This window comes from Monodon monoceros, unplaced genomic scaffold (genome assembly GCF_005190385.1).
Source record: "Monodon monoceros isolate NGI ecotype Baffin Bay Population unplaced genomic scaffold, NGI_Narwhal_1 Super_Scaffold_8, whole genome shotgun sequence".
NCBI lineage: Eukaryota > Metazoa > Chordata > Mammalia > Artiodactyla > Monodontidae > Monodon > Monodon monoceros.
Window position 1 is genome coordinate 27,404,029 of NW_021703785.1, and position 12,490 is coordinate 27,416,518.

General features: G+C 38.8%; 1 protein-coding gene across 1 annotated transcript in view; it reads left to right on the forward strand.

Moving 5' to 3' along the window:
* The window catches only part of LOC114888049 (zinc finger CCHC domain-containing protein 10-like), a 163,557-nt gene that overhangs the window by 127,313 nt on the left and 23,754 nt on the right, over positions 1-12,490 (forward strand).

The window sequence follows — 12,490 nt, forward strand, 5'->3', positions numbered from 1 at the left end:
GGTGATGCTGAACTCCTTCACCATATTCTATTTCACTTGAGCAAAGCAAGATGATGGGCCCGAACATTCCATGGCTCAGTAAGCATCCAGCCAGGGAGTAGACACCAGTTTCCCCCTCCATGGACATCCTTAGTGTCTATGATTTTGTGGGAGCCTTCCTATCACTTGGGTAGGAGAACCCTTCCTCCTCCTTCATGGGTGGGAAAGTAAAATCTTTCATTACTAACACTAAACTCCCCTGAAGGTCCATGTCCCCCGTGGCCTTCTCTCTTCCGATTCCTCTCCCACTCTGGAAGTAAAGAATGGTTTTGTTTGGGGTGGCTGTTTTAACTCTGCTGCATTTATTGTGTTGGCCAAAAAGTCCATCCGGGCTTTTCCATAAGATGGTATGGAAAAAATCCGAATGAGCTTTTTGGCCAACCCAATAGTAAGCGCTGGGACTGGGAAGGAGGACCCAGTTGCTTTCATCTCTCTTTACAATGGGGGTCTTTAATGCCTCTTTGTTTTCATTTGTGGATTCCTGTCTTAATTCTATAGCAACAGAAAAATTCCATGCATTCAGTATTGCTTTTAATTATTTTGACAGTTCTGCAGGGTGTGAAGCCTAAATATTCCACATGAGAAAGTAAAGGGACAACGAGAGTAAATAACTTTCCTAAGGTCACAGGGCTAGGAAGCAGTAGATTCCAGTTCTGCCTGACTCCAAAGCCCAGGCAGGGTCTCCTTCATACCTCAGTACCTCCTTGAGCAAATGATTCCATATCTCTGGACCTCACTTTCACGTGGGCAAAGCTATGAGGATACCTGCACGTTTCTTGCCATTCCTTCAATCAAAAATAGTTTACTATTACATGGATATGTTTTACTAGATATTTAAAGATTCTTTGTATATCTTTGGTTTTCCTTAATTGTTGAGTATTCTTTAAACAAACAATTAGTGAGGACACCCACTATATGCCAGATACTGTGCTGAGCGTGGGAGTTATAACACTGACAAAACAAAGTCCCTGTTCACATGGAGTTTGTTTGCATTCTTGTGTGTGTGGGCGTGTGTGTCAGATGATAAGGCAACATGTATACATATTTATATACTCTTGATAGGTATTTTTATATATTGATGTATAGCAAATGTAGTATTTACATAATGCATTTTATATACATATAAAAATATATACCACATATATATTAATTGTAGCTGGATATGGTGTATATTATGAAAAAATTAAAATGAGGTAAAGAGAGAAAGGTGGGTGCTTTTATATTCTGAGTGATTGACAAAGGCCTTTCTGATTAAGTGATATTGGAGCAGAGATGTGAATGAAGTGTGGTCATGAAATGCCATGCAGACATGTGGAGGAAGGTCATTCCAGGGTCGTGGAATAGTTAATGCAAAGGCCTCAGGTACGAGCGTGCTTGGCATATGCTCCAAGTGTGAATCAGTGAGTGTGGCTGGAGGGAAGTAAAGCAGGGCAGAAAGAGGGCAAGAAATCACAAACTCCATGTAGGGTATTGCGGCCCTAGTAATGACCCTGGATTTTATTCTGAGTAAGATAGGACACCATTTAATGAAATAGAAGGAGACTGACCAACATCTTTATAGTTATCATCCTGCACTGAGACAAGACTGTAGGGGATGCGGGTACAGAAGTGGGGAGACCAGTCCCCACTTAGCCAAGAGGTGATGGAGATTTGGACCTGAGCGTTAGCAGTTGAGATGGTGAGAAGTAGTTGGATTCTAGATATATTTTGAAAGTACAGCTGACAGAATTAGCTGATGAATTAAATATGAAATATTAGAGAAAGGCAAAATGGACAAGCATAATTAAAAGGAATTTCTCCTACATTTACCCAGACCTATATTTTGGATATAGTATTGTAATGTTGATATAATAAAAAATATAGGGACTTCCCTGGTGGTCCAGTGGCTGGGACTCCACGCTCCCAATGCAGGGGGCCCAGGTTCGATCCCTGGTCAGGGAACTGGATCCCACATGCCGCAGCTAAGAGATCGTGTGCTGCAACTAAAGATCCCACATGCCGCAACTAAGACCCGGCGCAGCCAAATAAATACTATTAAAAAAAAGAAGAAGAAATATATATTTGGTCTAAGTCCCCAGTTCATGGCACAAAGCTCCTAAAACCCTTGTAATTTTTTGAGTGAGTTTTTAAGACCCTTAGAATCTCCAGAGTGGTAAGAGTATCCTTTTGTTTATTAATGAGATGACTGGTGACCCCTGGTGAGCTTCAGGGTGAGGGCTGGGTTTGCCAGAGGAACTAGCCATGTGATTAGAGGGTTGGAATGCTCTGTACCACCCCCTGACCTCTAGGGAGGGGAGATTGAGTTTATCACTAGTGGAAACTGAGTTAATTAATCATACTTACATAATGGGATCTCCATAAGAACCCTAAACAATGGGGTTTAGGGAGCTTCTGGATTGGTGAACGCACACACCCCAACTACACGTGGAGTGAAGCTCCAGAGCTCAGGGCCCTTCCAAACCTTACCCTGTGTTCCTCTTCATCCACCTCCTCATGTGTATTTCTCACAATAGCCTTTATAATAAACCCACAAATGTAAGTAAAGTGTTTCCCAGAGTTCTGTGAGTCTTTATAGCAGATTATAGAAACTGAGGAGGGGGTTGTGGGAATCTCTGATTGGTAGCCAAGCTGGACAGAAGTGTAGGTAACCTGGGGACTTGTGATTAGCATCTGAAGCCGGGGGTAGTCTTGTGGGACTGAGCCATTAACCTGTGGGATCTGTGCTAACTTCGGATAGTTAGGGCCACAATGGAATTAAACTGCAGGACACCACTTGGTGACTACAGAGAATCGTAGAACTGCTTGGTGTGGAAAACCCACACACTGGATATCAGAAGGGTTATGAGTAGAGTGGTTTTCCTTTAAGCGTTTAAATTTTTCTTGATCCCTACCACGCTGGATTTAGAACCTGTTTGTCTGCCCTTCTACCATCTTGAAGGCTGAGCAGTGTTCCATCTGCTTTTCTGTAGCCTAGAGGCACTGGCGATGTTGAGGAAGGGAAACGGGAGTGGGGAGGACGCAGCCGGGTCTGTGTGTATACTTCATTGAAGGTCACCAGCTCTGCTCTCTCCTTTGGGATTTTCTTAAATGTTCTGGATCATTTCACCTAGTTTGGAAAGTGTTTTAGTCCTGAAAGGGAATGCACTGGGGCTTTGAACTTTTTCCAAAATTCATCAGGAAGTCCTGGATAATCTCAAGCCTCTCCAGTGATTTTTGCGTCCATTTCTATTGGCTCTGCTAATGTGGCCATTTCTCTACAGGATTTGTCCTTAACTCTTCTTGGAGTAACTTTCTCATCTTCCCAGTTCAGCCTGCTTCCAGCTCTATAAACTAGTAGTGGTGGGTACAGATCTTAATGAGAATGCTGAGAATTTTGATGATTCGACTTTCTACACAATATGACTACCTGAATGTGGAGGTAACGTTAGGAGCCACTATACTCGGCTCCATGTGAGAAATTGTGGGTTTTGTCTCAAACATCACATTTTGAACTTGTTTGATTGTTGCTTATATTTTATACTTTTATTTATATATTACTATGCTTGATTCATTTTTGTTACCTGCTATAGATAGAGTTTCTGAGCTCCAGCTTTATTCTTCCATTTCAGCCTGAAATCTATAGTATTTTAATATTAATTTATCTTTGTGGCAGAAGCAATACATGTTTACATACACACACTCACAAGCACACACACACCTCTATATGTATGAAAATGAAAGAAAAAAAATCTGTAATTCTACCATGAAGTGATAATCATTAACACTGAGATAGTATTTTTCTATGATAATATAGTGAGAACTTTTAATATATGTATTTATATTTTAAATAAAATATCATACATGTGTAATATTATTTTACCACATTAGTGTATAGTTTTTGTTTGTTACCCTTTTCTTATGTTAAACACTTTAAAAATTGATTTCAATTTTTAATAATAATAATAAAATATATTAAATAAATTTATATTTATAAAATATTATTTTAAATGAATCCAACACATTCCATTTTATGAATCTAACATAATTCTTTTGACCAGTATCACACTGGTGGGTACTTAGATTAATTTCAATGAGTCCTATTCTAAACAATGTTTAGATACACATGCTTATACATCATATTTTATAGTATTGCTCTTATTTCCTTCAAAGTCCAATGAGTAAGCTCAAAGGATTATTTGAGAAGGAATCCGCATTCAAACTGAGGTTGAAAATAGATTATCTTTCTCCATTATCAGTGGGCCTACCTGATTTGGCCCACTCCTAGAATAACTATCTATGATTTCTATAAGAACTAACTTTTGGAGCTAAAAAGTACTGTAGGAGAATATGTAGTTACAGCATTTAACAAATTTCCAAATGGGTATATTTCAATTGTTTTGTATCTCAAGCCTCAGGATCAAGATCCTGAATTTTAAAAGTATTACTACACAGCTGGTACTTGACTCACATGTTTTGTTGGATCAGGAGACATTAAGCTTTCAGTCTTATGATGAGTTACTTAAAGTGGTATTAAAAATTCTAAGACTGCATTTAAGGGTCAAAAAAAATGCTGTGTCATACTGAGACTACTAGCCTAGTGAGCGACGCTGTGCGACGCTGTGCAATGTTACAGTAGCCCCTCAAAAAATAGCAAACTCATGACTTGTTCCTCGCTTTGTCCCAACCATCAGGACACTTCTCTTTTTCTCCAGCACTGTCAGCTGCAGGGAGGGGAAGGAAAGGGAGAAGAGAGGAGCTCAGGAACTCACAAATTTGTCCTGACACAGCCATCTGCAATGTCATCCCACAAACACTAACGTCTGCTGGGACTTGGAGAAGGCAGTTCTGAAGGGAAGTGGGAGGAGAAAAGGAGGGTGACTATTGCTCAACCTTGACTTTCTTTGGCTACTAGTACTGGTTCACCCTCCGTCAAGCACCAGCAAAGAAACAAGCCTCTATCAGTCAAGATACTGTCATTCTGACACTACTCCAGGAATCTGAGAAGTCCCAGTCACAGGGCGCACAATTCCCCTCATTCCAGCTTGGACTGAGTCACGCTGGTAGTAATTCTAGAGTCACTTTATTATAATTCAGGTGCCTCACAGAAAGAAATAGCTTATGTACTTCACTTTCCGGGGCAGGGAGTTTAGTTCCCAAACCAGAGAGATGCTAAAAGGGATAACAAACTTATATCTCAAGGAAAGCATCTACTTCTGACCCTGACTAAAGGGTTTTTTTTTTTCCATGTTGGAACTTAATTTTTCTCAGTCAGTATTATTTTGATGGCTTATCTTACATGTTTTCTTATCCTAAAATTCCAAGCCCATGTAGAAATATCCCATAAAGTGGCTCTTGAATAGGTTCTTCAGTAAAGTTACAGGATGGGAAGATGCATCGGCACCTCTCCTGAGAATGTCACGTGCACTGATGCATCTTTGTCTGCCCATCACCTCAAACAAAGCCAAGTTTGCTGAATGAGCAAAGCAGTGAAAGAGAATTGAGAAACACGAATAAGCAGAAAAAGTCTGCTTCCAAGAACAGAAAGTAGTGATTACTCAAGCATACCCATCTTTTCCAACCTATAAACTTCCTCTGTTACCCAGAACACTTTACCTCAGCTCTGGCAGTTATGGGAAGGTGGAGTAGGCTGTGTTCAACTGACCAGTGAATTTATACGTTATTGAGCCCAGCCAGCCCTGTGCTAGATGACCTAGGAAAGTCACAAACAAACCAATACACACGTTCACACACATACATGTCTGTGTGATCAAGTCATTTGAAAAATGCTAAACCTATTTTGGGGGTGGTGTTTAATGTTTGGGATGCTCTTACTTAAAACTGGGGCTGCACAGCCAACGGCAATTTTTGCTTCAGAGGATCCTGAGATAAACTCAAGAAAGATGGGCAATCTTATTTAATAGAGCTAAAATTAAGACACAGATGCAATCCCATGAGATTGCTGAGTGGGAGACATTAGCCATGCATGTAGACATGTTGTAGACAGGAAACAAGCAGCTGTTTGATGGGAGGCCCACTCTAGAAGACAACTGGGCAGATACGCTAAGATAGAGGCATTGATGTATGTCAAGCTGCTTCTCACATGCACAGTTGTTAGAGCTCCTCATTGTGAGAAACAGCAGGGTTGTATAACCTGCTATAACAAACAGACCCAAGAAATGGATTATGGATCTTATTCAAGACTAGTTTATTTCTTGCAGCCTGACACAACTGACCAGGTAGGTGAACACTTTGGTGTGACAGGCTGACAAAGACTCTGCCATCTTCAACACGTGACTCCCACATCTCAAATCACCTCCATTCTAACTGGCCAGAAGTATGGAGGAGTACATGTGGGAAGTTTTTAATGAATCAAGTCTGAGATGATACATATCACTCCTTCTTACATTCTATTGGCCAACCCTCAGTCCCAAAAGGAGTTGGGAAATAAGGTCCAGCTGAGGACACAGAATGAAAAGGAGGACTTATGTTCTGGTGAGAAGCTTGCAGGCTCTGTCTTTAGGATATTCTTCTAATTATATAAGGTTGGATAACGATTCTCCCACACAGGGCTAAGTAATACAGAGAAGAGATGACAATAGATAACCTTACTGAGGTTTCACAATGTGCTAAATACTGTTCTATGGGCAATACATGTATAATTTAATTCAATTCTCACAAACCCTTGAAGTATGTAATTCAACTACCCCCACATCCATACAGATCAGGCAACAAAGACCCAGAAATAGTAAGCAATTTTTTCATGGTTACATAGCTAGTAAGTGGCAGAGCCAGGAATCCAGCTAGACTCACTCTGGAGACTGCACCTATAAGCAAAGAGGTGGATCAGCAGATAGCTGGATATATCCTTCTCTCAAGACATTTGCAGTCTCATTGGGAATATATAATCCACATGCATGGAAAAATAATAAGCCATATATAGAGTCGTCTTGTGCACTGTGCTCTAGAAATTACATTAACAGGAGTTATGGAAGTGAAAGCAACCTGGGTAGCTGGGGATCTATGTAGACAGTGATGACTCCTGAAGGACCCAGTTTTGAAAGCCAGGGGAAAGAGGGATGTAGAGAAGCAGAGGAGAACTGTAATGAGGACCCCTTATTCAAGGGATATATTGTGCTGCAGGGACAGAGGAGTGACTGTCAGGCTACCAGGCAGGGGATGGTGAGGACACTAAGCTGACTGCAGAGGCCAGTGTATGATGATGAGATGTGAGTTCAGGGTAACAACTAGACAGCCAGATGCCCTGAGTCTGTGACTCAGTCTAGACCCTCCCCTCTCTATCTACAATGGGAAAAATCCCTGGGCCTTATTCAATGTATGGCCTTATCATTTGTTCAATGCTCTTTGGTTCTATTCTTTAATTTTTTTTTGACCAGCCACACAGTTTATAATATGCAGTTTTTGTAAAAGCACATTTGTAAAAAAAATAATTTTGTTGTTAAAGATCACTAGTTAAGAGCCATACAATAAATTGCATTCAGAATTTATTCCTAGCAAAAGGTTCTCTCTCCTGATAAACTAATATACTCACTTTTATGTCATGATGGAAGTTATGTAAACCATCATGGTGCCTCTTTTGCTAAAGATACCAGAAAACCAAGATTAAATTCTTTTCATTTTTACCCAGAAAGTGGTGGGGGACTTAGATTTTTTAATAGTAAATTTTTTAATACAATATCTTCTCTCCCATTTCTCCCTGGCTGCATTACACAACTCTTGGTTTTTATCTTTATTTTAATGGGCTGACTCTGTGTGCACTCTTCATAGAGTGACTCAAACTATTTCAAGAAGGAAGCTGGTTAAGACAGTAGGGAGTGGATAACCGAGAATTGGGATTTGAAGGTACTTAAAAGTTTGGCCTAATGACAACCGAGGAATCTTTAAGGAAGTTTAAGGAGAGATCTTGGCAACATGGTCCCTCTAGTTTTTAAGACCGCCATATCTCCACCTATCCCCGCTACATTTCAAATCCAGGGCGAGCCAAACCAGGTATTAGAGGCTTAAACAGCCCATGAGAGGAACATGTTAAAGAATCATTGTAAGTGGGAAATCTTCCTCTTTGTGCGAGGAATTGTAGTATCTGATCTCATTCATGGAAAATGTCTACTTTTCACCTGAGGTTTTTTAATTTCACTTTTAATTTTAAGATAATTATAGATTCACATGGAGTTGTAAGAACTAACACAGAGAGAACCCCGTACCATTTACACAGCTTCTCCCAATAGCAATAAATTGCAAAACTATAGTCCAATATCACTACTGGGATATTAACACTCATACAGTCAAACAGAGAACATTTCCATCACCACCAAGATCCCTCATGTGGCCCTTCTACAGCTACGCTTACTTCCCTCCCCTCCTTCCTGTACCCTCTTTAGCCCTTGGAAACCATTATCTCTTCTCCATTTTTACGCTGGTGTCATTTCAAGAATGTTTTAATTAGAATGTAGCCTTTGACATTGGCTTTTTTCATTCAGCATAATTCTCTGAAGATTCACCCAGGTTGTCACATGTATCAACAACAGTTTATTCATTTTTACTGCTGAGTACCATTCCATGGTATAGACATACAACAACTTATGTAATCTTTCAACCACTGAAGGACATGGAGGCTGATTCCAGATTTAGCTATTACATATAAAGCCCCTATGGACATCTGTGTGTAGGTTTTTGTGCGAACGTGAGTTTTGTTTTGTTTTTCTCTAGAGGATGAAGTTTTGGATGCACCTTATTACAGCCTGGCAAAAGTGGAAATCTAGGGGCCTCACTCAGCCTTTGCTGGTGGGGTAGGAGTGAGGCCACAGTTTAATCTGTGTTATTTGCCTGTAATAGAAGCTTATTATGTTATGTAAAGGTTTTCTGTCTAGCTAGGTTGTCCTTTTCCTGGTCCTTGGCTAGAAAAAGCAGACTTTTGTTGAATTTTTGGTTTTGGGTTGTTTTGTTGTTTCTTTTCTTTTTTTTTTTGTCTGAGCTCTTTGGTATCCCTGGTTTCTGGTTTCTCCAGCCCCAAGTCTGGAATGTATGAGGCCAAAAAAAACCCTGGGAACTGACCAACGCATCATTCCTTCAGTCCCCAAATCCCTAACTGGTCTTTCTACTTTTCAGTTTTCTTGTGTTCGTTTTATGTATAATGTCCAAGTTTTTAAAAATTGTACTTAGGGGAATGAAGAAGAAAAATGTATTTACTACATCTTCCTGGAAGTGGAAGTGTTTTGACATCCTTTTTTTTTTTTTTTTTTTTTTTTTTGCAGTATGCGGGCCTCTCACTGTTGTGGCCTCTCACGTTGCAGAGCAAAAGCTCCGGACACGCAGGCTCAGCGACCATGGCTCACGGGCCCAGCCACTCCGCGGCATGTGGGATCTTCCCGGACCGGGGCACGAACCCGTGTCCCCTGCATCGGCAGGCAGACTCTCAACCACTGCACCACCAGGGAAGCCCTTGACATCCTTTTAAACATGGATTAATGTCTCATAAAATCAGTAAAGGCTTCATATATTATCCTTTTCATCTACTTCACTGATTGACCCGTATGAAGACGTAATAAAGATATAAAAATGATATAAATGAATCCTTTTTAACATCAAGATATATTATACGTTTCCAAAGCTTCACAAAATCTCAGCTACATGACTGACCTATTGTTACTCCATCTGTTTCAACTTTAGTTTGCATTAACATGGAGCTTTGGTGGGATAGGTAATTTACTGTGAAGAAAACTGTCTTTTGTAGTAAAATTTGAAAGTCCAGTAAATTCAAGACACTGGTGAATTCAAAACACTGTGGATATATTTACTTGCAAGATTTTTTTCATAAGAACACTGAACTGAACATGAGGAACATGGCCTTATTATTCACATACTAATGAGTTTTTCTTTTAGGCAGCTCTCCATAATTAGCTAATAGCTGCAGGCTGTCAAAATTAAAATTAACTTAAGAAAATATCTTTACTTCAAACCTTGCTTCCTCTGACTTAATTTAAAACTATATTTAAAATTAGAAGATACCTTTTTTTAGACAACCACCTTAAGGAGATAATTAAATGATTAGAGTCCAGTCTTTGAAAATTTGCAACTATTCAAGAATTGCAACAGCTTTTAAAGATAATACACAATAAAGGATAAAAGAAAAAAATTCAGAGTAATTAAGAATAAAGCCGTAGAAGACAACCTCCAAAGTAATGTCAACATGTAGTACAGTTTATGAAAAAATAAGCAGATATTCAGAAATGAATTTCATTTAGTTAGAAAACCACAGTCTCATTTATTCTTGAGGCCTGTATTTCAACCTTTTACATCTATAAGAAAAATTAATTTAGAAATTTAACTGGATATTCTCCATCTTCTAAATACCATTTCCCCCCTAATGTCCAATAACTGTATGCTATGAGGCTATGTTAGCACGTTCTGAGAATCTATAAAATACACTTGAAATTTTGAACATTATTTTTAAGAACCCTTTCAACACTGTCCAAATGGATTCCATATATTAGTAGCCAATTAAAAAGTGGGTCAGAAAGCACTGCAGCTAGAGCATACTGAACACAGGTAATTCACTTATCCATCTTCATTCCTTTATGTAACATTTATTGTCTGATCACCTCTTATGTGCCACATACTGTGTTGGATGCTAAAACACCAAATAGCTAGCAACCCTTATCACCGAAGAACTTATGCTACAAAATGAAAAAAACCAAAAAACAAAAAACTAGGCAACATAATCTGGAAGTACAACTTCAATTCCTAGAAATGAAACTTAATTGACTATGAGTCTATGTTCAAATCATTTGCCTGAATGAAACAGACACTTGCAGTATCTTTATCCCATTTTGCTGTTGTAGATAAAACTTTAAACCAAAGTTAAATGCTCCTAAGGACAATTTAACCAAAAGCAGTATATGGTGCCCTAACACTGAGGCCTACACCCCATTGGTTCTGTGCCACAGAATATGTAAGCACTACAAGATACATATAGTATATCTTCCTGACAAGTTAATTTTACTTTAAGATTTTGAGAGATAAAGTTACATAATTGTATCAATAAATATTGATAATTTGAGTGTGATATATATATATTAAAACTCATATGATTACATTAGACAAAAAGGCAAATTTCACATGAATTGTTAAGATTAAAAATGAAACTTCAAAAAATCCCTTTTGTATGATCTACTTTGCTCATTTTGCTTCTTATTTAATCCAAAGGTTCTAGATTGTGTTTCTGGATGTTTTCCATAACCGTCAAAGTCCATTGTTTGCAATGAAATTTTTGCAAATTGCAGTACTATAAGTAAGAAGTAAGGTCAGTGCACTGTCAATTTTGTATGCAGTATAAATCCCTACAAATTCATATATTTAAAGAAATGGCAACATATGAGCTAAAGGTTACAAAAAGATAGTACAGGGAAGGAAAAACAGGAAATTATACATCTTTGTATTAATTTCACTCTCAGGCCTGTCATGAAGGGAAAAGAAAAACACAGCAGAAATTGTACACGATAGACCACCAACACAGGGTAATGCAAAAGAGGACATTAATAAATCATTAATAAATCTACAGCCAAGTCTCAGTGCATAAATCCTTGAAGAATATAACTTCCACAAAAATAATTATCAAAAGCGTATTACCAAGGGATTAGCTAAAGACTCTTTAGACATAAAAAGCATGTCATATATTGCATTGTTTTACAAAACTAGAATGGCATCATTAACGTCGAAGGTAATGGGAAAAAAAATGACCTATAGGCTAAATCTTCAACAGGTCAAACAATGACTGTTAATATGGAGTAAGGAAACTAGTTCAAAGTAATAGTTATAAAAAATATAGTACTTAGGGGCTTCCCTGGTGGCGCAGTGCTTGAAAGTCCGCCTGCCGATGCAGGGGACACGGGTTCGTGCCCCGGTCCGGGAGGGTCCCCCGTGCCGCGGAGCGGCTGGGCCCGTGAGCCATGGCCGCTAAGCCTGCGCGTCCGGAGCCTGTGCTCCGCAACGGGAGAGGCCACAACAGTGAGAGGCCCACATACCGCAAAAAAAAAAAAAAATATATATATATATATATAGTACTTAAATGAAGCATTAGTTATACATACTTATATATAGTGATTTCATATAATATTTACATAAACATACATTAAATGTGAATATGTATATCGAGTACTTATATATAGTACTTATAAGTACTTTTATTACTTCAGCAGTACTTACAACGTAGCTTTTGTCATAACATCTTGTGGGCTAATTTTTAATATATGCAAATATAAATGGTAAGAAAGGACTTCTTTTCCTGTTCTCCTGAGGTGATCACTTCCTCAGCCGTAGTTTAAATTATTACACACAGAGATGTTGCACACCATTTTATGTCTTCAGCCCAGATCTCACTTCTGGGATACAGATGCACACTTCTACCTGTCAACTACACACCATTTGGATTCTTCAAAAGCATCTAAAACTCAGCAAC